The sequence below is a fragment of the Petaurus breviceps genome, unplaced genomic scaffold (genome assembly GCF_028583685.1).
Source record: "Petaurus breviceps papuanus isolate PSGF00001 unplaced genomic scaffold, PetGlider_PUasm1.0 90919, whole genome shotgun sequence".
Classification (NCBI taxonomy): domain Eukaryota; kingdom Metazoa; phylum Chordata; class Mammalia; order Diprotodontia; family Petauridae; genus Petaurus; species Petaurus breviceps.
This window is the reverse complement of record NW_027187378.1, coordinates 21,383,110-21,407,962: the sequence shown is the minus strand read 5'-3', so window position 1 is coordinate 21,407,962 and position 24,853 is coordinate 21,383,110. Positions and strand designations below refer to the sequence as shown.

Genomic DNA, 24,853 nt, shown 5'->3' with positions numbered 1-24,853 from the left:
CCTTCCTTCCTTCCTTCCTTCCTTCCTTCCTTCCTTCCTTCCTTCCTGCCTTCCTGCCTTCCTGCCTTCCTGCCTTCCTGCCTTCCTGCCTTCCTTCTTTCCTTTAAATAGGACATTGGATGATTGGATGTGAAAGTTCTATGAGAAAATGGTCCTTTTCACAACTCAGAGAGTGGCAGGACAGGGCAGGCAATATAATGCCCATTTTTCAGTTAGGAAAGTAGTCTCAAAGAGGGTAAATGACTTGGCTAAAGCCAGATGGTCAGTTTGTGGCAAAGCCTAACTCCTCTCTTTGCCCTCAAAAAACTTCTGTTTCATGTAGGAGGTGCAGTCTGAACGGATCTTTGAAGGAAGCCATGGATTCTAAGAGGAAAAGGTAAGTAGGGGCAGAAATCCAGGCACTAGGGGCAGGAAGCACAAAGACACAGTACATATGAGATGTTTACAGATCCGTAAGTGTGTGTGCATGCACATACATGTATATTAGCAGTTATTGCTTTTAACCATTATTGTAGCACACCTCCACTTTTATTAATCATTGTACTAACTACCCTCAGGGACATTTGAACTTTATCAAGAAAAGCTCAAGTCAGAGGAAAGAACAATAGAAAGTTTATATTTATATAACATTTTACAAAGTGCTCTGTCTTTGAGACTCACAAGAGCTCGAAAAGGTAGATAATGTAAATGTTATTTCCATTTTATAAATGAGGAAACTGAGGCTCAGAGGGGTTAAGTGACTTGCCCAGAATCAACCAAACAGTGCAGCGTACACTAGAAACTAGGTTTCTGATTCCAAATATAGAACTTTCTCCACTAAGCTACAATTACCTCTCAACATTGTGAGATTTCAGGTATCAGCTCCCCAGAGAAGAAGGCATATGTGTGTGTATGTGTGTTGCAATGGGAGGCAGGAGGGAACTGGGCTTTTCCATGCTCCTCTGAAATGGAGGAAATTCCAGGCTGGTAAACCCTTTGGATGAGGGTGAAGAGACTGGAAATTCTAGAACTGGGAGAGGAAGACCCCAGCTCAATGTGGAGTCAGATAAATGTCACAGAGAGGGGGTGGTAAAGAACAAGGTCCTGGCATAGGCCTAACAACATGAAATGTCAGTGTGGCCCTGGTCACTTGTCTTCCCATTGTATCCATGGAAAAGCTAAAAACTTCCACAGCTGAATAAAATACACCTAAATAAATAAACCTACACCTCTTCCCAGCTGCCTTATTTCTGTTCAGGGTACACCCCTCCTCCTACTTCACCCACGTTGGCAAGGTCACCCACCCCCCCCTCCTTCTACTTCACCCATGTTGGCAAGGTCACCCACCCCCCTCCTTCTACTTCACCCATGTTGGCAAGGTCACCCACCCCTCTCCTTCTACTTCACCCATGTTGGCAAGATCACCCACCCCCTCCTTCTACTTCACCCATGTTGGCAAGATCACTGTACATATCTGATCAGTGGCCAAATCTTTTTGTTTGACTTCCCTTTCCATGTTTGTCCACATCTCCTCTCCACTCCCACAGGCACCATACTGCTTCATACCTCTCACCTGGACTACTGCAATAATCTTAGAACTCATCTCCCTTCTTCAATCCAGCCTCCACACTGCTGAAGTGATTTTCTTAAAACACAGCTCTGGTCCCATGCTCAATAAACTCCAGTGGCTCCTCGTTTTTGGATTAAATAGAAATTCTTCTGATTAACATTGTAACTCTTCATACCCTGGCCCCAACATATCTCTCAAGTTTTATTCCATATTACTCCCCTTACCTGAATCCATGGTTCAACCAAACTGACCTTCTTACTTCTCATGCACAGCTTTGCCCTTCTTGTCTCTTACAGAATGTCTGGGATGTCATCATTTCAATTTCTTTGCACCCCTAGATTTCTTTAGGGTTACCTCAAGAGCCATGTTCTGTTAGGGTCTCCTCTGATTCTCCCCTCCCTAAAATTCCCATGTATCTGTTAACCTATATTTTCTCCTCTGAGAGAATGTAAGTTCCAAGAGGGCAGGAATTGTGTGTGTGTTCTCAGTATCTTCCTCATATATCTGTTTGTTTTTCATATTTAAATGTTTCCTTTGGTTTCTTGTACCTGTCTGTATCCTTGGCACACAGTAGATATTTAATACATTAGTGTTGATTATCTCATTTGAGTCTCTCAATAGCCCTTTGAGGTAATTACTAATATCCCCATTATACACACAAGGGAACTGAGGTTCAGAAATATGGAGTAACCTTAATCTTAGTCAGAAGTGAGGTTTGAACCCAGGCCATCCTGATACCCAGGAGTAGCACCCTATCCTCCATGCTGCCTCTCCCAAAGTCACTCAGAAATTCAGCAAAGATGAGAAGTTGAAATTCCTGCTTGTTGCTAAGGCGTTTCATGATTACAGTTATTTCCAGTACTTAATCAGTCACAGATGATCCATAAGACCCCCCACCTACCCACTGAAGACTGGAGAATGTGACTTTGTTCACTTGAGCCCCCATATCAATGTCTTAAGAAAAGAATTATAGCATGATAATTTACTTACATAATATTTCATCAAAGGAAAAAACATAGCATCTTCAAGCTGGAAGGGTGTATTAAAAGTTATCTAGCCCGTCCTTCCACCCCCTAAAGCATCCCTTACGATAATTCATTGGACTTCCAGGATCACTAAATCAATCTCCCAGAAGTGAAAAGCTTAATAAAAACCATATATCAGTTCCCCCAAACCCAGCCAAAAAGAACTCTGAACCCCTCTCCCATTTGATCTATTGCCAGTAGACAGCCCCATTTCCTTCCAGTCCTTTGGCCTGACTCTTTCTGTGACTTCTTTCTAACCATCTTGATTTCCAAGTACGACTTCATGAAGACACTGAATCACACATATTTGGATGCTAGAGAAAAGAAAGGCTGTTTGTTCCTATTCTTTCCAACAAGGGAGAGATTTACCTTATATCAACTCTATCCTGAAAAAAATGTATAATTCCTTTTTGTTGTTGTTCAAATAATTCTGGCAAGATCCTGTTCTTTAGAAACAGCTGTTGTCATTCATATCCCAATTAGGATCTGGTTCTTGTCTTGGTTTTTTTTCCAAATTCTGACCACATTGTGATCTTTGGTAGAGTTTTTCCCACTGGTGTTGAGTTGTGGCAAACAAATAATACTCTTTGCTAATGTGGAAAGACGAGATTAAAAAGAAGCTATTAAAGCTGTTTGCATGGTGGAATGATCATGTCTGGGTGCTGGTGAGGAGAACATCTTAGAGTAGTTTGAAGAAAAGCTAAACTTTAACTTTATCCTTCTAAGCTGCATTTGAAATTAAGAGACCACCATGATCAAAAATTATACATAACTCTCCATCACCAACACAGCAAAATCTTAAAGTCTTTCCATGTTCTAGTTTCAGTTTTATCTTTTGTTACTCCCTTTCATGCACCTTACAATCTGTATTTCTCCCAGTTCTCCCAATATATCCTGTGCTTTACCACCATGAGCAGATTTCAGAGGGCTCAGTGAAAGGCTTGGTAGGATCCCTTGGTGTAGAATTCTTCAGGAGAAGCCAGAGAAGGAAGGTTGGGAAGCTGGAAGGAGGATGAAATTCTGAAGGCACAAAGAGGAGCCATTCCATTGGACAAGAAATGAGGAAGTTGTCTAAAGAGGCTGATATGAATGCCCAGGGAACCCATCGATCGATCAGCTTAGATTTTGAAAAGATGTGCTGGAAATAGAAGCAAAGATAATGGAGTAACGGGTAATGGAGGAAGGGCACAAAGTATTCTTGCATTCTTCTGAGAAGAGCCTCAGAAACACCAAAGTTCAGAATCAGATGAGGTTAGAAAGGAAATCTAAGGATTAAAAAAAAGGAAAAGGAAGAGGAAGGATAAAGGAAAAGATAGAACTAGGGGTAGATTGGGTGATGAGGCCTGAACACTAAGAGAAGACAATTACTCTACTTTAAAATGTTTTTTTACATTCATCTCCACTGCCAAGGAGAAAATAGTAAAAGCTGGATAGGCCAGATAAAATATGACTAGCTGGGATTCAGTCAGTCAAGGAGCATTTATTAAGCACTTACTATATGCCAGGTATTCTATTAAGTGTTGGAAATACAAAGAAAGACAAAAACATGATCCAGACCTCAATAGACTTTACATATTAATGAAGTTGATACCAAAGAGCAGTCGGATTATAAGAGATAAAAGAGCTGCCCTTGGTGCTTCTGAGTCAGATGAACTCCATCCCAGGGCACTAAAAGAAGCAACAGATGTGACTGTAGAGCCCTTTGAAAGAACATGGGAAAATGGGGCGGCACCCCAAAACTAGAGGACAAAGGATGTTCCAATCTTTTTTTTTTTATTTTTGGAGGGCAATTAGGGTTAAGTAACTTGCCCAAGGTCACATGGCTAGTTTTTTTTGTGTGTGTTAAGTGTCTAAGGCAGGATGTTAACTCAGGTCTTCCTGACTTGGGGGTCAGAGCTCTACTCATTGTGCCACCTAGCCTCCCCTGATTTTATTTTTTTTTTATAATAACTGACATTTATGTAGAATTTGAAAGTTTTCAAAGCACTGTACATACATAGCACATCTCATGTGAGGCAGGTTATGCATGTACTGTTATTCCCACTTTACTGATGAGGAAATAGACTCAGAGAGGTCAAGAGACTTGACTAAAGTCACACAGCTAGTAATCATTAGAGGCAGGATTTGAACCCAAATCCAAGTCCAGCACTCTACCCTCTAGTGCATTGCCTCTCTGTTATCCTGATTTTCTCAAAGGGAAGAGAATGCAGTCTATAAGCTAGTGAGTTTGACTTGGATTGTTTGAGAAATTTTAGAAGTAAAGGGATGATTTGTGAATATCTTAAAAAGACAGGTGATGTTTGCAAGAAACAAGTATGGTTACCTCAATAATAAAAAAGACCTATTCTTTTTGTTGTTGTTGTTATATCAATAGGAGATAAGCAATTTGCCCAGAGTCACACAGCTGGTAAGTGTCTGATGCTGGATTTGAACTCAGGTCCTCCTGACTCCAGAGCTGGTGCTTGGTCCATTGTGAAGAAGACCTGCTCTCAACAGACTAAACCCATTGCCCTTTTGGACTGGGTTTCTAGAGGGGAAGACCCAGTGAAAACTGAAGATGTAGTAAATTTAGATTTTTGTGTAATATTTGGCATAGTTTCTAATGCTTTTGTTGTGGGAAAGGTTCAGAAAAATGGGCTAGATGGATAGTTGGATTCAGAACATAGCAAATAAGCAAAAATTAAGAGTTTGTTGTCAACATGGTCAGTGGAGTGTGTCCAGGGTCTCTACTTGGCTTCATCTTTGTCAGTGAGTAGGACAAAAACCATTGATTACTTGATTATCACAATTTGGGATGTCATAAATATAATGTGCATGTGTGCACACGTGCATGTGTGATAAGTATCATACTAGGTGAAAAGATTTAAAAATGTTGACAGACTAGAAAATTGGACCAAATCTAAGAAGGTAAAATTTAATAGAGAAATTGATCAAGTCTTGCACTCGGGTTGAAAATATCAATTTGCAAATATAATAAAAGGGGAAAATGACCAGGTAGTTTTTCTGAAAAAAAAAAAAAATCTAACGGTTTTAATGAATTTCAATATGAGTCAGTAATAGGATGCAGCAGTTGGAAGAGATAATGTGATTTTGGGCTGCAGTAAAAGTTAAGCAGAATGTCTAGAATTAGGGAGATGAGTGTCCTGTCTTATACCGTACTGGTTAGACCTCAACTGGAGGGTTGTGTCCATTTCTGGGTTCATTTCTAGGAAGGACATTGATAGGCTGGAGAGAGTTCACAAGAAGGCAGTCAGGGTACATAAGAGCCTTGGAATCATATTTTATAGAGTTCATTTGAAGGAATTGGGGATATCTAGTTGGAGACAAGAAGATTGCGGGGGGGGGGTACATAATAGCTATTCTCAAGTATTTGAGGCACCATATATTGTGTAAGAAGGATTCGATTTGTTCTACTTGGCTCCAGAGGACAGAATGAGGAACATGATGGAAGTTGCAGAGAGACAAACAAAAACAGACAAAAAAAATATCTTCCTAACAATTTTTTTGTTTATTTTTGTCTGTTTTTGTTTTTGTTTTCTGACATAGAACCAAACTTTGTTCATTTGAATTTCCACCCATTGCTCCTATTATAAATTATAAATGTAATCCCTCTTACACAACAACCCTCCAAATACTTGAAGATAGTTATCATGTGCCTCCTAAATCTTCTTTTCTCCCTTCTAAACATCCCCAGTTCCTTCCCACACTCCTCATATGCCTTTGCCTCAAGTTCTTAGATGCCTCTCCTCTAGACACTCCCCAGTTTACCAGCTGAGTCTGACCAGTAGAGACCACAGAGGGACTAATCATAAGCAAATTCTATGTTCCAGGAACCTGTGCTGGGGTTACAAAGAAAAAGAAAAAAGCAGTCCCTGCTTTTGTCTCATAGAGACAAAAAGAGCTCATAGAGTGCTCACATTTGATTCAATCAACCCATCAATTAACCAACTAATTAGCATTTTTTGGAGGGGAAGGCAGGGCAATTGGGGTTAAGTGACTTGCTCAAGGTCACACGGCTAGTAAGTGTTACATGTCTGAGGTCAGATTTGAACTCAGGTCCTCCTGACTCCAGGGCCAGTGCTCTATGCACTGCACCACCTAGCCACCTCCAACAAGCATTTTCCAAGTATGCCTATGTTAGGTTCTGTGGCTTCAAATACAAAGACTGAAACAATCTCCCTGTGCTCAAAGTGACCACATTCCATCAATCACCTTCTCAAACCTGAAAGCTCTGCCTTTCAGCGCTGCCTCAGATTGCATTCCCATCCTTAACTGCCTCCTCACTCTGTTGTCTCCTTGTCCTTGATTTCACTTAACCCCCTAGACCTTTTTTAGACTAGGTGCTGCCCAACCAAGCCTTCCCATCCTACCCTTGTAAAGACACAAATGAATAAGACACATGTTGTAATCGAACCCAAGTATAAGACTTTACATTCACCCCTATTGAATTACATCTAATTATATTATAACCAGAGCTCCAACCTGTTAAGATTATTTTGGAACCTGACTTTGTTATCTAATCTGTTCACTATCTCTCCCTGATTGGTGTCATCTGCAAATTTTATTAACATGTTCTCTATACCTCCATCCCAGGTATTGAAAAATATCTTAAATTGCATAGGGCCAAGTGCAGATCCCTGGACCTTAGTTCTACTAATTTCACCTCAACTCACTTTAGTCTCTCTCTTTCTCTGTCTCTGTCTCTCCCTCTCTTTCTCTCTGGACTTCAAGCATTATACTTTCTTTTTAAAAATTTTCTAAATTTTTTTTTTTGCCTTTTGGAGGGGAATTGGGGTTAAGTAACTTCCCTAAGGTTACAAGGCTAGCTTTTTTTTTATGTGGGTGTTAAGTGTCTCAGGCCGGAACTGAACTCAGGACCTCCTGACTCCGGGGCCAGTGCTTTGCTCACTGTGCCCCTCTAAATTTTTATTTATTTAATTTATAACTTATGAAATAAAACAAGCATTTCCATAACATAGTATAATTTTTAAAAGGGATGATTGCTCATGAAACTGCAAATCTATTATGTACAACTTGCTATTCCTTTAAAATACATAATAAAGCTATTGTATAAATTTCTTTTTTTTTCCTTCTCGCCCCTCACCCCTGGCCCTAGAGATGGCTACCACTAGATCACTATACTTTCCAGTTCTAAAGTCAATGGTCTCTTATAAGCAATGACACAAAGGAGAGTATCGTAAGCACAGAGGGGAGGTTAAGTGTTTGTCTGCATCATGCCTCATTAGGTAGTAGTAGCTCTGAGTTAGTAAAATGTATTTTTGGATTTTTAAATCTCTTTACCAGCCCTGGTCTTTGCCTCTAGTCAGTGTTTCTGAATGCTCACAACACTCTACTCTTTTTTTTTTAAACCCCAAACATAGCCTGTTGGCCAAGACACAAGAAGTCATTATGAGCATTTTAGCTGGACCTCAAACTTGAATCCCTGGCTTGTTTATTATAGCCCAGTGTGTGAAAAAAAAAAATACATAGCACAGCCTAGGGAAGGAGGTTTGAATCTTAGCATCGAGGAGAGTGAAGCGTCCCTACAGACTTAATGGCATTTCTCACATTAGGAATTGCCTTAAAGGGAAGTTAGACTTTAGGAAAGGTTGTACTTTTCCTCCTCTCTACCTCCCCCAAAGCCAGCATTGGACATGACAATCAAGGCCAGTTTTTGTCCAACTAGAACCTTTAACAAAATAGCAAGTAAGGGAAGCTCTTTGCAAGAGCTAAATCAGTGCCTGGACATTTGAAGCAGTGGAAAGGACACTGCATTTGGAGGCAGAGGAGGACCTAGGTTTAAATTCTGGCTCTGTTCCTGGTCATATTATTTAACTTCTATTATATCAGATCTTGATTTTTCTCCTATGTAAAATAAGGGGTGGGGGGCGTTAGAATAAATAATCTCTTTGGTCCTAGAAGACTGAAGCTCTGGCTAATGTGTCCATCATAAGAAGACTTTAGTGCTAAGGCTGGCATGTTATTGTTGGTTAAGCTTGCTGGCTCTATGGTTTAGATAACTAAGGTGAGTGGTGAGCTAGTATTTTTTTTTTTAGGACTGGCTTTCTCCCTTCCCCCACAAAAGTACTCTGGACACACTTTAAAATTTAATTTGCATTATTAACATTTTCTTCATCACTTTCTTAAGTCTGGATAATAAAAAAAAACAACAATAAATCTAGCCTGATCTGTAGTATTTGATTTCTGAGGTGTAAATGCTTACACTGAAATTTTAACAACCAGCTCTTTCTCCTAAAGCTGACTCCAGCACATATTTTCTTTGGAGACATCAAGGCTTGACCCAGGCAGAGTGAACATCTGAGAGTTTCTAGACGTCTTCAAGGGCCAGTGAAGCCTCAGAGGGTCCCAAACATATTTCCCATGCTCCCAACCTGAATGATGCTCAGAAATGTTGTTCTCTCTGTAGTTCTTTTCTGTAGTATAGGGATACTTAACCTGAAGATCATGAACTTGCTTTTAAAAACTTTTGGGGGGGGGATCTCTATTCCAATATAATTGATTTTCTTTGTAATTCTATGTATTTTATGCATTTAAAAACATCATTCTGAGAGGGGGTTCATAGGCTTCACCAGAGTGACTGCTAAAGAGATCTGTGATTCTTAGATTAAGAACTTCTGTTCAGTGGGGAAAGTATTGGATTCAGAGTCAGATCATTTGCCTTCAGGTTCTAGCCCTGGGTCTCATCGGCTGGGTGACCTTGGGCTATTCACTTGACCTCTTGGGCCTCACCTGGAAAAGTGGGTAAACATTGGCAGCTTCTCAAGGTTATGGTGAGAGTCAAATGAGGCAGTGTATGTATAGTTCTTTGTATGTGAATTGTAACACACCACATGGGAATTCCTTCCCAATGCTTCATATAAGCTGAAATGCTAAACACAACTCTGCCCTATAGCCTTGAACAGAGAGCCTGCTTGTTTCTTACTACTTGGCATGTCAAATGCTATTAGGTTCTAGGTAGCAGATCTATCTCTTCTCTCTTCTACTCCCAGTTAATAGTTAGGTTTGGATTAACAAAGGAGTGTCTTCTGTTTTATATTGGTCACTTTGTTTAACCAGGATTCAGAGGGTAGATCTGGGAATTTACAGACTGCCCAGTAAACACCTTGCATTTCAAATTCCAAAAATCTGTCCCTTCTTTGATGTGGACTGTCTCTCCACCTATGTAGACCACAAGACCCGGGAGGAGATAGCTGCAGGAATTTCTGCGGCTGAAAAAAAAATGTCATCACTTCTTAACCTTCTGTTGGAGATACTTGCCGAATTCAACACAGCTTGCCCCTCAAGAATAAACACAGAAACTAACTAGGGTGGGATAGCTAGAGTTTTGACCACAGATGCTGAATTTAGAAGTTATGAACAGCATGTGCAGTTTTTCAGCATCATAGAAACAATAGCATTTAACATTCGCCATCTAGCAAGAAAAACTAGTTAAAATGGGAAGTTACCAGATGGCAGCTGTGGTGATCTCCCCTGCTCCCTGCACTGTGACCTTTTTTTTTCTTTTTTTTAGGCAATCGGGGTTAAGTAACTTGCTCAAGTTTACACAGCCAGTTATTTCTGGGGGTGGTGCTGAGTATCTGAGCCCAGATTTGATCCCCAGGTCATCCTGACACTGGAGCCAGTGCTCTTACTCACTCAGCCACATGGCCACCCCTAAGCAATTGGGGTTAAGTAACTTGCTCAAGGTTACATGGCCAGGTGTTTCTGGGTGGGTGCTAAGTGTCTGAGCCCGGGATTCAATCCCCAGGTCATCCCGACACTGGAGCCTATGCTGTTACTCGCTGTGCTACCTGGCCGCCCCAACTGTGACCTTCTTAACAGCAGGTTGCATTAGTCCATGTCTTCCTTCTGTCATGATATGATATCTTGTCCTCGCTCCCACCTTCTCCCCATCCTCCCACTCAAATGAGTGATCATGCCCATGCTTCTTGCCTTGGAGTCATCTGTGATACTTACTCAGTTGCCAGAGCTCTGATTGTTGGGGCAGTGCTAAGAACCTTTCCAGACTGGTAGGATTGCCAAAGCTTCTGTTCTGTTGGCTCAACCTTCAGGAACCCATGTTCACCTCCACGCCATGATGAGGCACTAGACTTGCAAGACGGCTTTCAGTATCATAGCCTTCACTTGATTAGGAGTATTTTTTTGGTTTCTTTTGTTTTTTGAAAATGAGATTCCCTATCTGACCTAGACTGGAAGTGCAGTGACTAGCAACTCATTGCTGGCCCTAACCCCATTGCCAATTTGCACAGAAGCTTTGACTTGCTCCATTTCCAACTTGGGCCACTTCACCCCTCCTTAGAACACCTGGTTCTCCCTTCCTCCCTATATTGGTGCCTAGTGTGGACACCCTAGAGGCTTTAGCCCCATTGCAACTCAAAACTCCTGATCTTAAGTGATCCACAAGCCTCATCCTTCCCAGGAGTGGGGATAATAGGCACATACCATCATGTCCAGCATATTTAATTGTATCTAGTATCTAACTTAGTGCCTGGTATATAGCAGGTACAAGCATTTTAAATAATTGTTGCCTGATTGATTGGGGGATGAGGGAGGAACCATTTGTACTGCAAATCCAAACCTGGATCCTCACCTTTTAATTCCAAACTGCTGAGTGAATTTCCCATTATATTTTTACCTCACCTGACATAAAATCCTGTTTAGTATTGAAAGCTCTTCATAACCTAGTCCTTTTTTTTTTTCTTTTACCTTCTCAGCTTTCTTATGCCTTGTTTTCTTTCATGAATTATATAATTCATTTACATTGGCTTCTTGGTGGTTTCTTGAACACAATATTCCATCTTCCCTTTTGTTATCTTTGTACTGATTTTCCCACAAACATAGAATGCTGTACTAACTAACCTATGCCTCTTAGCTACCCTGGTTTCCTTGAAGGCTCAGATCAAATCCCACTCTCTATAGGCTCTTCCTGATCCCCCTGACTGCTAATGACTCCTCCTTTAAGGTCACCTTCATCAATGTGGTCTCCCCCATTAGAACACATACTCCTTGAGAGCAAGCCTTTTTCCCCCTTTCTTTGTATCCCTAGCACATGGTAAGAACTTAATAAGTGTTTATTTCCTGAATGACTAACTTACTTTGTCCCTTCTTCACTTTCCTTCAGGTATTTCAAGGGCCCTCATGATCTCCAGTGACTATCCTGATTTTCCTTACATCACCCTCTAGGCTTCAAATCATCCTTCTACTCTCTCCTCTACTTGCAAATCAATGCTCCCATTTCTCAAGTATGAATGACAGATGTAAGAGATGAACAGTTCATAGGCTTACCCCTCAGAGGATGTATCTATGTTTTAAAAGGGGAGCTTGTTAATTAGTAGAATGTACAATGGGGACAGTTTTGAGGAGAGGCTTTCTTTCCCCTTACGAAGAAAAGGAGCCAGACACTCGGTCTCACTTCTGAGAGTCAGCCTTGGCTTTATGGGCACAGGAACTTTTCTAGAAAACTTTGTGAACCTCAGTGTCCTTATGTCCTTCTAAGTTTCTTCCTTTTCCCCTTGTAACTATTTCTGACTCAGACAGATGCTGGTGGGTGAAGGATGAAGGGATGAAACCCAGACAGGCTGGTTGAGAAAAAGTAAAATATAGATCAAGCCAATTCTCATGCTAACCGCAAAAAAATTTTTTTGGATTATTTCAAACCAGAAACCTAGTCCTGTCCTGAATATCCTCACACCAAAAATCATCCTTATTGGACATCAGATTTGATTCACAAGCAGAAGCAACCCTAGGCAAAGTTGTGGAGTAGGAAGAGCTCCTGTTTTTAGAGGGTTTTAAAGTTTGCAAAGCACTCTTCACAAAACTACCCCACAAAAGGGATATTTATGTCCATCTTGTAAATAAACAAATTGAGTCTCAATCAGATGTTTTGTCCAGGGTCATATGGAGACAGGATGATTTAGTAGATATAAGGTTGGCCTTGGAGCCAGGAATCTGAGCCTGGGCCAATCACTTAGGCCCTTGGGGCTCTAGCCTGGGCAACTCTCCCTTAGGTTTGAGGGAAGGTACTGACCTGTACTGGTTAGGGAGCTTCCTCATCTAGCAGTTCCCTAGGCCAATGAAATCCCAGGTCCAGTTCTCATTCCTATGTTACTGCCACAGAAGGACTCTGAACTCAGATTTCCTGCTCCTACTCCAGTAAATCTCATTGTCTTTTATAAATGGAATATATTCTCAACTTCTCCTTCTGCTACTGGTTAATTCCACTATCCAATTTCCCATTTGGATCTGATCTTTCCACCTTCATGCTCCCACTCTTTCCTGCCTCATTTCCTCTTTCTCCACTCAAAACTTAATTGCCTTGTACCATATTCTTTCTGGGCTCTATAACACTGGCCTAACTAAATATACTCATGATTGACTATAATGTATGTATCATATTACCATATTATAATAATCCTTAGAAGCATACTAATAAGGGAGGCTAGATGGCACAGCAAATAGAGCACTAGCCCTGGAGTCAGGAGGACCTGAGTTCAAATCCAGCCTCAGACACTTAACACTTACTAGCCATGGGACCTTGGGCAAGTTACTTAACCCCAATTGCCCTTCCTTCCCCCTCCAAAAAGCAGCAAAAAAAAAGCATGCTAATAAATAAACTAGAGTATATTTCATTCAAGTACAGGTAGGACTAGGTAACCTTGGAGCATAGATTTAGAATGAGAAGGGACTTTGCAAATATTTTTTAGTCCAAATCACTCATTTTATCAGATGAGGAAATTGAGACCTAGGGAGGAACCTCTGAGATTCTATGGTTCTATGATGTTAACCAGAGAGCTGGACATGACTGAAATAACTTGAACAATAAAAAAAAAATCATATGGATAGATGATAAATTAATATCCTCTCCCCAAATAACATGTTTTCATTTTATTTAAAAAATCTTATTGATAAATTTTGGTTTTATTCCCCATCCCTGCCCAGAGAGCCATCCTTTACAACAAAGAATAAAGAGAAAGAAAAAAAACAATTCAACAAAATCATTCAACATATCAACCAAGTCTAACACATTTTCATTTTTATAGGACTTTCTAGAGATGTGACTTTTCTAATACTAATTTTAGGTACTAGAAGAGAGATGGTCTTGAGTTGATAGGTTTTCTGTACTATTCAAATTACCTGAAACTGGATACTTATTCCTACCAAAGCTTATAGAGAGGGCCAAAACCATAAATTGGTTTTCTTGTACTTGGAGAAAATTCAGGTTTTTTTTTTCTTTCTGGGGGAAAGGGGATGGCAGCAATGAAGAAAGCAAGTCAGCAATGGATGCAGTTGTGTCAGAAGAGGAGCCTGCCTGTCCCTCAGCATTCTGAGGCCCCTTTGGGAATTGGACCAAAGGCAGAACCTCTCTCCTTGAGAGAGGGGAGCGAAGGCCCCTAAATAGTAGCCTAGGGGGAGGAGGGAAGACTATTCCATTATATGCTGTCGTAGGCTGTCTGAGGAGCACAAGGTCCTCATGTTATAACAGTGGTTGTTACAGAAAGGAAGTGGGCTGCTCCTTCCCCATTTGTGTAACCCTGGTACAAAACTCCACTTGCCCCGTGTTAGTCGTGACTCTGGCTTGAACTCTGGATTCTTTTGCATGATTTGTCAAATAGATGGACATAAGTCCCTTCATGATTAGGATTCACATGGCTCATAGTGTTGCAGTTGGTTGGGACAATAGATATACCCTGTGCAAGGACAAGCTTGGGTATTGGGTTAATCAGAGCCCTTTCATGACATTTATTAAAAATGCCTAGAGATAAGAACATTCACTGACTAAAGGTGAAGACTAATGGTGGTTATATATTCTGTACTTAGTGCTGACAAAAGTGTGTTTTACAAAACATTTAAAAGGGGAAGCAGGGAGGTGGACAACAAAATGGGCTTTCCCAACATGTCTTAATGTTCTAGGAAGGAGAAGGATTAAATAAATACAGGAGCAAAAGAAAAATACCAAACTGGAAAACTGAGACAGAGCTTGCAAAGTGCACAATGAAATCTCATTAGCTCATCATTAGCATCTGGGGAATTAGCCATTCTCCTGCCTCCAATATTCTTTTCTCCTTCTTTGAATAGTGCCTAACTACCCGACTCCATCAAAATAAACACATTTTTATTAAAAACAATCCATGGTTTGGCAGGAACCAAATGTATCCATTTCCAAGTAAGTAAAATCTGCATCCCAAGAAATTAATCTTTTTTTCCTTGAGTGCACTCAGCCTCGTGTGTGGGAAAGTATGTACCCATCTGGTTGGATACAGATAGATCCTATTTTTCCATTCTTGAGATGAAGTCATCCTTAGATCCTTTATGGAGGGGTACTTGGTGAGCTAGGGTTTGGAAAGACTTTGGGGTTAAGTGACTTGGAAGAGAGAGACCCACTTTTTGGGAAGCAATTTAGCAGCCCATTCCTTGCTTTTCAGGAGAACTGGAAGCAAAGATGGGGGGGGTCTAGGCCACATGAGATAGCATGTGATCAGGATATCAGGCCACTGGATTGATAAAGACAATGAGATCCACGAGTGTTCTGGTCCAGCAGAAAGGGCTGTATGAAGGAAAACCGATGTTGCTGCCATGGTGGGCCCATGAAATTTTTGAAGACCCTGATATCTACTCCCTCTCCCCACCCCACACATATTCTTGACCTTTTTCTCCCCTTCAGGTCTCCCCCCACAAAATACATAAAATATTAAAAATATTTTTAAGCATTTAAGCTATGGAAAACTATACAAATTACTGGGGGAGATAAAAGTTGATCTAGTTTTTATCAGTTCCATTCAGTTCATTAATTTAATAAGAACCTACTATGTGTTATGCACTGTGCTATGAATTGGGAATATATTTTAAAATCCCTGTCCTCAAGGAATTTATTTTTGATCTTAAGTAGCATGTTCTTTTCTTTCTACCTGTGACTTCCTTTCTTTGAAACATACTCTCTGGACAATATCTCAAATGCCTTCCTGACCATGATTGGTTAACTACCTGATAATGAATCCTTCCCAAGTACTGTATACAAAAAGAACACTGGATTTGGGTTCACAAGACCTGTTTTTGAATTCTAGTTCTATTTCTCACTGACTGAGTGACCTTGGCCAAGTGACTTTCTGGGCTTTTGTTTTCTCAGAAATAAGATGAAGGGGCTGGACTTCATGATATTAAAGATATTTTTCTAAATCCAGAATCTTCTGATCATACGAAATAAGATCAGATTTACATTGTGGCCCCCTGCCGTCTACAGTCACAGTTGAGGCCAACTCAGGTCATTTGGGGAATTAGAGGATCCATTTAGAGTTGGAAAGACCTTAAATATGGAGTCCAAGTCTCTTGTTTTACAAACGATGAGCCAAGAAAGATGAAGCAATTTAACTGATGTCACACAGATAATAAGTAGTGGTGCCAGGATTCAAACCCAGGTACTCTGACTCGGAGACTAACAGTATTTATTCATTTCATTTATGACCTTTCTTGCCCATTCTTCCAGTCATCACTTAGTTCCTTTTCTTCCTCCTCCACCTTAACCTCTTCCTTCTCCTCTCCTCCCTATCTCCTATAAAACAATACCACACCTTTTTCTCCCAGAGGCTCATTTCCACCTATTGCTTAGGAACATGAGCTCATAGATTTAGATCTGGAAGGGACCTCAAAGGTCATCTATTCCAATCTCTTCCTGTTACAGGTGAAGAAATTTGAGGCCCAGAGAGATTATGACTTGGCCAAGGCCTCATAGCCTGCAAATCCTCTACTCCAAATCCGTTGTTTTCCTTACTATTATACAATGCTGCCTCAATTATACTTTATGTAAATGAATTATTTGTATAGTAAAAAAGTACTCATGAAACCAAGGGAAACAAGTTCAAGCCATTTAGAGTAGTAATATTTATAAATGCAAAAAACTACAAACTGGGGGCGGCTAGGTAGAGCAGGGAATAGAGCACTGGCCCTGGAGTCAGGAGAACCTGAGTTCAAATGCGGCCTCAGACACTCAACACAAAACTAGCCCTGTGACCTTGGACAAGTCACTTAACCCCTATTGCCCTACTTTCCCTCCAAAAAAAAAAAAAAGCAAAAACACTCAAAAAAACAAAACAAACACATAAAAAAACAGAAAAAACTACAAACTACTGAAATGTCTCCCGAATAGGAACCAGCTGAGCAAAACATCACTTTTAATAGAATGCAATTGATAATGACAAATATGAGACCTTTTTTAAAAAAAGGAAAACAATATAAAACTGTAAAATGTAAAGAAAGCAAAAGCTGAGGGTCAGCATATATGCTGACTATATAACAGGCAAATAGAGATGTAAATACTGTACAGAGAAGATGGAGAGGGGCACAACAAAGGTATTGAATAAGCAAGGTTCCAAAAATGGATAAATTCACTGTGTTCATTGTGATTGTTGTTCAGTCATTTCAGTCCTGTCTGATTCTTCATGACTTTGGGGTTTTCTTGGCAAAGACACTAGAGTGATTTGCCATTTCCTTCTCCATCTCATTTTGCAGATGAGGAAACTGAGGCAAACAAAGTCAAGTGACTTGCCCAGGGTCACACAGTTTGTAAGTATCTGAGGCCAGATTTGAACTTACTCTGTGCTCACTTGTCTCCAAAACCAAAGTAAGGTTTTACTGCTTTTGGGTTTTGGTCATTTTAAACAAATGTGGAAGGAAGAGACCTAGGTCATCTGTGTTTAGGAAGCCTAGCAAAACAGATGAACATACTTTAGAGAGATTCTGTGCAGCCTAATGTCCAAATTGATTTAGAAGGCTTAGTTTTGTTCATTTATCTCTTTAGAAGTTTAAGGGAAAGGGAGGAAGTTCTTGGAATAAGATGAATTGAGAGGTTCTCTTGTTCATAAAATCATAGAATGTCAGGATCTGGAAGGATTCCTATTGATTATTTGAGGCAGCTAGGTGTTGTAGTCAGTGGATAGAATACTGGACTTTGAGTGAGGAGGACTCAGTTCAAATCATTCCTCAGAGGTTTCCTGGCTGTTTGACCCCAGACAAGTACATAACCTATCCTCAGTTTCCTCATTTTTAAAATGCGGATAATACCAGTCCCTACTTCCTGGGTTGTTGTAAGAAACAAGTGAGATAATACATGTAAAGTGATTCGCAAACCTTAAGTTGTTATGTAAAAACTAGCTATTATTTCTATGATATGGTTAGTATCCATCTTCATGTCATAGAGGAGGAAACAGAGGTCACACAATTAGTAAATATTAGAGCTTGAAATGAGGCCAGAGCCTCTAATTCCAAGTAAAGTGCTTTTTATATTACACCAAGGTGCCACTTCTAATATCCAGGTGTCCCCAGACTTTTAACAGAGGTAGAATTGTGCAGTAGACAAAATACTACACTGGAATAAGGAGGCCTGGGTTCCATACCACTGCTACCATTGATTGGAACTGTTAAGCATTTAAATCACCTCCCCTCTGTGAGACCTCAGTTTCCTCCCTCATAAAATGATTGGATGAAATGATTCCTAATACCTCTAGGTATTTTGAAATTCAGCCCCCTTTTCTGATACTCTTAGGCACAAATAAATAAGGCCTGAACTGATCAATCTTAGGAAAAAGGATGAGTGATATTGATCAGTTTGGTGAGGCTAGGTTAGAGACATTGGAGAAAGCCCAGCTTCGTATTAACTGTGGAAGTGGGAAAGGGATGAGGCTTCACAGATTGGAACAGAGTCTAGGTGGGAAAAAGTAGGAGCACACTAATGAAGTTGCTTTGATTGGAGAGTGATAAAATGGAGAGCTGGATTTGGTCAGCAAGTCCTGGTCTAAATCCCATCCCTGATATTGTGTTACTCTGTCTTGAGGAGTGGGTCCCTTAACTTTTCTGGCCCTCAGTTTCTTTATCCATAAAATGAGGGGAGTTGTTGATGCTATCCCAGCTCTAAATCTTTGATCTTGTGTATAACTTCCAAGTTACTATAGAATTTAGTTCAATTCAACATGCACTTATTAAATGACTAGTACTAGTCGAGGATGGTGCTTAGTCTGGGAATAGAGAGACAAAAATGAAACAGTCGTTTTCCTCAGGGAGCTTCCACTCTATTGGAGAGGGATATGACACACAGATAAGTTAAAAACAGCAACACCAACCCACAAAGTTATACAAAGTAATTTCAAGGGGAAACAAGTCCTAATAATAGGAAAGATCACCATCATGCAAGAGATGCTAAGAGGTAGAGGTAAGGAGTGCCTGCATACCAGGAATGGGGTGCTGCTCATGCAAGAGCTAGGAGATAGATGTCACAGACCAGGAACAGCTATCGGGCTAGTTCGGCTGGACCGAGTGAAGTCAGGTGTTACAGATCAGGGATTGTTTGCCTTCGTTTGTTCCTTTCCAAACTGGTTAAGTTTCTTGAGGGCAGGAAGCACATTTTAATAATTTTAATTATCTTTCCCATTCTCAATCAATGTTTGTAATATAATATTCTCAATCAATGTGTAACAGGAGCATTGAGTAATCAACTTCCTCCAATGAGGAAAGTCTTATGCAAATGAACTCAAGCCTTGCTTATATTTGTCAGATGAATTTCAAAACTCCCTCTATTTCCTCATCCGCCTACTACTCAATGTTCTAAAATTTGTTTTAAGTGTCCACTGGGCAACTAATAAAGGTCAGCAATGACTCCTTAATTAATCCAGTGGCCTTTTCTCAGCCTTTATTTTCTTTGGCTTTTCTGTAGTATTTGACCTTCCTCCTGCTCCTTTTCTTCTTTAGTCCATATTTGCTCCCAAATGCCCTTCTCCTCTACTCTCACTACGCCCTAAACATCTATCTTTTCTCTCTTCATTCTCTTTTTTACCAAACTCATCTACTCTAATGGCTTCGCATTTTACTGCTGTGGGCCCAAATGCTAGTGAAACAGGGTTAACTTTGTAAACCTTCACACTTTCACACCACCAGCTTGTTCTGTTGTGAGCAAAAAGATACACAACAAACCAGGAGTAGATTGAATTTAACTTTACCCTAAGGCTGACTGATCTGGGACCCTTCTATGGGTCTTTTGGGAAAAGAACATCTGAAGATAGCTTCACAATCCTATTGCAAGCTCCTTGGAACTTCCTTGTAGAATGTGTTTTATTTCCTTGAAAGTGGTTCTTATTTCCTTGTGGATTGCTTTTGCCTGGGGGTTACTGAATTTGTTTTTATTAAAGGAAGCACATATTTGAATCTTAGGCTTTGAGTGGTGCATTGTACCAAATATGGGGCCAGGACAATCACTTTCCTGTAAATCTGTATTTTCAGATCCCTTTAAGCAACAGTCTTGTGTTTCCAACTACTGCTATAATAATATCAGAACCTACTTGTGCTTCACGCATTTTATAAATCAGTTGATTCTCCTTTTTTTTTTTTTTTAAGCAATCGGGGTTAAGTAACTTGCTCAAGGTTACATGGCCAGTTATTTCTGGGTGTGATGCTGAGTATCTGAGCCCGGATTTGATCCAGGTCATTCTGACACTGGAGCCGGTGCTCTTACTCGCTGAGCCACCTGGCCGCCCCTAAGCAATTGGGGTTAAGTAACTTGCTCAAGGTTACATGGCCAGGTGTTTCTGGGTGGGTGCTAAGTGTCTGAGCCGGGGATTCAATCTCCAGGTCTTCTCAACACTGGAGCCAGTGCTCTTACTCGCTGTGCCACCTGGCTGCCCCAGTTGATTCTCTTAACAACCCTGTGAAGTAAGTATCGTAGTGGGCATTATCACTCCCACTTTATGGATTTGGAAAATGAGGCATGGGAAGTTTAAGTGACTTGTCTATAGTTATGGAACTAGTGTCAAAGAAAGGATTCAAACTATGGCTTTACATATGTGTGTATGTGTATACACATATTTTTTTTTTCCTAATGATAGCCATCTCTAGGGTGGGGGAGAAAAGGAAAAAACAATTACATGATAACTTTATTATATATTTAAAAGTAATAGCAAGTTGTACATAATAGATTTGCAGTTTCATGTACAGTTGACTTTTTTCTATTCTAATATGTTATAGAAAGACTTCTTTTATTTTTCAAGTTCAGAATAAAAGAAATAAAATTAAAAAACAAAGAATGTCTCTCCTGACTTCCTATCTACTACACTGAGTTTCCATCTGTTCACTCCCATTTGGGTGTTACTCTGACTCTTCAAGATCAACATATCCAGAGTAGGACTTATTCTCACCATAAAACCTGGCATTCCTCTTGAACTTGCTATTTCTGGTAATACCACTATCATTCTTCTAGTCATTTGGGTTCAGAACCTCCACCATATCTGACTGTTCTCCTCCTCTGTATCTATCAGTCAGCAAGCACATTCTGTTCTCCCTCCACAGTTTCCCTCCTCTTCATCTTCTCTCCATTCACACTATATGTAATTCAGGCTCTCAGCACTCTATTCTCAACCTCCAATTTCTTTCCCTTTCAAATCTAACATCACAAAACTATCAGATTAATCTTATTAATAAAAAGGTCTTATCTTATATCTCTCCTTCCCTCCCCATTCCCACTCCCATCCTTCAATATCCTATCAACCATAGAATCAAATAGAAATTCCCTAACCTAGTACTTAAGGCTCTCTACAATATGGGTCTTACCAATTTTTCCAACCTTATTTCACTCCATCCTCCTCCACATGATCTCCATTCCAGTCAAACTGGATTTTATAGTAATGAAAACAGAGTCATGTAATATAAAGGGCCCTAAATTTTGAGTACAAGCATTTTGGGTCTGAATTCCAGCTCTTCTACTTACTAGGGTGATAGCAGACATATTGGCTACCTGACCCTTGGCAAATCACTTAACCACTCCCTATTCTTGGCAACTCTTTCATTCTCTTAAGTTTCAGAAAGTGTCATTCTGCATTTGTGGAAGGAGTTTCCTCATCATGGAATTCTGTATACTCATGAAATCACTGGTCCAGTTGCCATACTTCTACTATTTACTACCTGTATCACCTCAGTCAAGTCACTATACACTCTGGGTCTGTCTCCTCTTTTTCTGTAAAATAAGGGAGTTGAATTATGTGACTTGTAGTCTTCTGGTTGGTCTCTCTGATTTAAGTTCCTCCTGCCTTCAGTCTGTCTTCTGATCAGCTGCCAAAGTGATCTTCCTAAAATAGAGATCTGACTATATCACTCCCCTACTCAATAAGCTCCAGTGACTCCCTGTCACCCCAGGATCAAATATAAAATCCTTTGTATGGCTTTAACGTCTTTCACAAACTGGCCCTTTTTTTTTAATTTTCTAAACTCCTTATACTTTACTCCCCTCCACATATTCTATGATCCAGTAATGCCGGCCATCGTGTGTTCCTTGTACATGACATTCTGCCTCCCACTTTTCACTGACTGTCCCCCAGGTCTGGAATCCTCTTCCTTCTCACTTCCCTTTCTGCCTCTTGGCTTCCCTGGCTTCCTTCATTATTCAGCTCAAATCTTATGTTCTGTAACAAGCCTTTTCTGGTTCGAACACTCCATTCCCTCCCATTCAGTGCCCATCACCTCCCATTCTCTCTCTCTCTCTGTCTCTCTCCGTCTCTCTGTCTCTCTTCTCTCTGTCTCTGTCTGTCTCTGTCTCTCTCTCCATCTCTCTCTTTATATGTATATATCTATCTATATGTATGCATATATGTAGATAGAGATGTGTGTATGTATGTAGAGATGTGTGCATATACATACACACACCATATGTGTGTATATGGGTGTGTGCCTTCCCTTTCTAATGGGGAGATAGTATGCAAGCAACTATGTATATACTATATACATCCACCCATACACACATACTACAGATATGTATGTACTATATATACATACACATTTTATAATACTTTATATATACAGTATAAATGGGAGGTGATCTGTCTGTCTAGAGTATAAATGGGATACAATCTATCTAATTATCTCTCTATCCAAATATTGTATGTGTGTGGTCACTTGCTTGCTAACTCTCCCATTAGAAAGGGAGATTCTTGAGAGCAGAGACTGTTTTTCCTTTTTTAGTGTTTCCCAGTGCCTAGCACAGTGCCAAGCATATAGCAAGTGATTAATTAATGCTTGTTAACTGATTGACTAACTTTACAACTTTAAACCTGTAATCCTAAATTTTCTTTTGAGGGGGGAAAGCAGGGCAATCGGGGTTAAGTGACTTGCCCAAGGTCACACAGCTAGTACGTGTCAAGTGTCTGAGGCTGGATTTGAACTCAGGTCCTCCTGACTCCAGGGTTGGTGCTCTATTCACTGTGCCACCTAGCTTCCCTGATACTAAATATTCTTGAATTTAACCCTTCCAGTGACACTAACCAACAAAAACAAAAATAACTCATTGCCTTGTCCTTGCTGTCCTAGGGTTCCAGTCACTCTTGGCTAAAGAAAAATCATAGCATGATTTTTAAAATGATTTAGTCATTACTGAGTGCACATTAGTAGCTTAACATTAGCAGCTCCATTTGAGGATCTGTATAATGTACATGTGGGGATCCCTGCTGCCAATGAGGACCACAGCCCAGCTGCTGCACTGCACACAAGTCTTAGCTCTGGCTCCTACCACACAAACAGAGAAGGGAGAAAGACAAGGGGCCCAGGAGTCCCGGCTCTCCAAGGGCCTGAGATGCAGAGAGGGCAGAGCGGAAGGGAAGAAGGAACATGTGTCGGCCAGTTATGTTAGAGAGGCAGAGGTGGCTGGTTTGCAATGTATATATGCTGCCAGATACATAGCTATTCATTTAGAAGGAACTCAGATGCTGCTGATGATAATGATGTTGTTGCTAACGGCATTCCTAAGGAGGTGGCGCAAGACTTGCAGCAACAAGAAAAAAACAACAACAACAAACTTAGTAAATAGTAACTTGAAAAGTAGAAGCTGATGGAACAGATAGATGAAAGAGATGTTCTAGGCTAACATTTTCCTCCTTAATTCATTCAACAAATATGAACCGATTGCACATTACTCAAGATGATGGAGAGAATACAGGGGGACTATCATTTCCCTCATTTTGGACACTGTAGCTTTCTTGAGCACTGGACTTGAAGTCAGGAAGATCTGGGTTCAAATACTGCTCAGACACTAGTTGTATCACCCTGGTCAAGTCACCTAACTTCTCTATATCTCAGTTCCCTCATCTGTGAGATGAGGGGGTACAATTAATGGCCTTTACAATCCCTCCCAGTTCTAAATTTATGTTCCAATGAATGAAATATAAGATTCTCTCTCCCATTTCCATGACTTTGTACAGCTAGGCAGTGCAGTGGATAGAGTGTTGGAGTTGGAGTCAGGAAAACCTGAATTGAATTCCTGCCTCTCATTTCCTAGCTGTGTGATGATGAGCAAGTCACTTGACCTCTGTCTGCTTCAGTTTTCTCACCTGCAAAATGGGGATAACAGATCCTCCCAGAGTTATTGTGAGGATTATTGGTAAAGCATTTTGCAAACCTTAAAGTGCTATTTATTTTTTATTTATTTATTTTGCTTTTTTTTTGCAGAAGGGAAGGTAGGGCAATTGGGGTTAAGTGACTTGCCCAAAGTCACATGGCTAGTTTTGTGTTAAGTGTCTGAGGCCAGATTTTAACTGAGGTCCTCCTGACTCCAGGGCTGATGCTCTAGTCATTGCCCCACCTAGCTGCCTCCTTTAAAGTGCTATTTAGATGCTAGCTATGATGGTGGTGGTGATGATGATGATGATGATGATGATGATGATGATGATGATGATGATGATGTTTTCTCTCCCCCATACTTGGCATATACTTTCCCCTCCTAAGTAGAAAATCAGTCATCCACAGAATTCAGGCCTACAGCACTCTGAAGATAACCAGAGACGTGAGGGGAAAGTCCCTTATTGGCTTTAATTAGCCGAACAATTTTCTCAGTTCTCCACTTCAAGTTTATGATGTATAGAAACATCCTAACCTACCCTATCCAAAAATGCCTTTCCCATTTCTGAAATCTAGAACTCTCAGAGGATGAAACCCAATTGTTTTTATTGGTTGATAAAAAGGGTTTATGGAGCTGGGGAGCCCAGTTAACTGTGTCTATATGGTCTGTTATTCATCAACAGGGAATTCTTTCTGTAAAGGATACATAGGTATTTATTTCAGGTCAGGATTTAGATAGATTTTGAGCTGGAAGGGAACTTAGAGGTCATTTATTCCAGTCCCCTTTATCTGAAGATAAGGAAATTAAGGTCCAGAGAAGGATATGACTTGCTGAGGTCATACCAGTAGTAAGTGGCAAAGCTGAGGTCTGAACCCAAATCCATATGGCTTTCTTTAATAA

At 40.4% G+C, this 24,853-nt stretch overlaps 1 protein-coding gene across 1 annotated transcript in view; it reads left to right on the top strand.

Annotated features, from left to right (window-relative positions):
* Positions 1 to 24,853, top strand: part of FBLN7 (fibulin 7) — a 77,640-nt gene that overhangs the window by 9,062 nt on the left and 43,725 nt on the right. The gene's annotated exons all lie outside the window — the stretch shown is intronic.